General features: G+C 32.8%; 1 pseudogene across 1 annotated transcript; it reads right to left on the reverse strand.

Annotated features, from left to right (window-relative positions):
- Positions 1–1,358: 1,358 nt before the first annotated feature.
- LOC308239765 (large ribosomal subunit protein eL42-like) lies at positions 1,359–1,694 on the reverse strand (annotated as a pseudogene). Its single transcript has one exon. The product of its transcript is annotated as a large ribosomal subunit protein eL42-like (transcript).
- Between the last annotated feature and the right edge of the window lie 438 nt (positions 1,695–2,132).

Genomic DNA, 2,132 nt, shown 5'->3' on the forward strand with positions numbered 1-2,132 from the left:
GTTTTTGAGTTTGACACGCATCTTCATCTAATAATGCTTGTAATTGTTGGTCTTCAAACTTTTTCGGTTGACCTGGACGTTCGGTGTCTTTCACATCGAAATCATCACTTTTAAAATGTTTAAACCAGCATTCACAAGTATCTTTAGATGGAGCATGTTCACCATAAGCTTCCTAAAGTATTCAGCAGCACTTTTCTTCAAAATAAAGTAACGAATTAAAACTTAAAAAAATAAAATAAATAAAACTTCCCGCAAATGCTCTTTTTTGGCAAGAAATTCAACATTTTAAAGTGTAAAATATCTATGATGTTAACACCTTCAGAAAATTTGACATATGAAGTTTCAAAGCTTGTTGTCAATACAACAAAATAGCATACATATCAAATTGCATATATATCAACATATGTGTAATTCCATCTATTGAAAAAAATTATTTACCGGTACACCTAGTATAGAAGCCATCTCATTTAAAATAGCATAAAAACAATAAACTAATTAGGAATAAAGTAAACCAAGGAGGTGAAAGATACACTGAAAACTAGATGACAGTGATGAAAGAAATTGAAGATACAAATAAATAGAAATATATTCTGTTTTCATGGATCAAAAGAATTAACATTGCTAAAATGTCCATATTATCTAAAGCCATCTACAGATTCAATGTAATCCCTATCAAAAATTCAATGTCATTTTTCACAAAAATAGAAAAAATACAATTCTAAAATTTATATGGAACCCCTCAAGGCCATGAATAGCCAAAACAATCCTGAGAAAAAAGAACAAAGCTGGAGGCATCATCCTTAGTAACAAAGAGTATGGTACTAACATACAAACAAACACATAGACCAATGGTACAGAATAGAGGGCCCAGAAAATACACATATAAGGTAAATTAATCTTTGACAAGAGAGCCAAGAATGGTGAATAGAGAAAGGATAGTCTCCTCAATAAATGGTGCTGTGAAAGCTGAGTATTCACAAATAAAATAAAAAAATTGATCCCGTGTCTTGCACCCACCACTCATAAAAATTAACTTGAAATAGATTAAAGATTTAAATGTAAGACCTAAAATGGTAAAACTCCTAGAAGATATCATTTGGAAAGGCTACTTAACACTGGTTTAACAATGATATTTTTGGATAGAACACTAGATGTTCTATACAATAACAACAAAAATAAACTAGTAAAACAGTACATCAAATTAAAAAGCTTCAAAACAGCAAAAACAATCAATAGAATAAGAAGATAACCTATGGAATGGAAAAAAATATTTACAAAATAGAGATCTGATAGGTTAATGGTTTTTGAAGTGAACATATCAAAATTTTATTGTCATATAATAAAACACAATATGAAGTTTAGAACTGGATCATTTGACCCTTTCTCTTTTTAATCTCCTCCCAGTTCAAAATGCTTGCATCTCTTAATAGCCAGCATTCTCTTAGATCTGCAGTTAGGCTCCACGCATTCAAGTTTCAGCATAATCTTCTTTGTAGTTCTAGCCTTTTTTCAGAAAATCGGCTTAGTCTGCCCACCATAGCCACTCTGCTCCCTGTCATAACGCCGCTTTCCCTGCGCATACAGAGAATCCTTGCCCTTCTTGTACTGTGTTACTCTGTGGGGTTGATGCTTGCCACACTTCTTACAGAAAGTTCGGCGGGTTTTAGGAACTTTCACCATGTTTGCGAGAGCGCTATTGGCAGGGAAAGACTGATAGGTTAATTTTTAAAATATATAAGGAACTACTACAACTCAATAGTAAAAAAAAAAAAGGGGGGGGGGCAAAAAAAGCAAACAAACTAATAACCCGATTAAAAATTGGCTAAGGTCTTGAATAGACATTTCTCTAAGACAGACATAAAAAGGGTCAACAGGTATGTGAAAAAAAATGTCACTAATCACCAGGGAAGCGCAAATGAAAACAATAATAAGATTATCAAAAGCAAACAAACAAATAATGGCAAGAATATGGTGAAATGGAAATCCTTGCACATTGTTGGTGGGAATACAAAATGTTGCACACTGTTGGTGGGAATACAAAAGGTTGCAGCCATGATGGATAACAGTATGGAGTTTCCTCAAAAAAATTAAAAATAGAACTACCATATAATGTAGCAGTATCACATCTAGGT

This window comes from Plecotus auritus (genome assembly GCF_963455305.1).
Source record: "Plecotus auritus genome assembly, chromosome: X".
Classification (NCBI taxonomy): Eukaryota; Metazoa; Chordata; class Mammalia; order Chiroptera; family Vespertilionidae; genus Plecotus; species Plecotus auritus.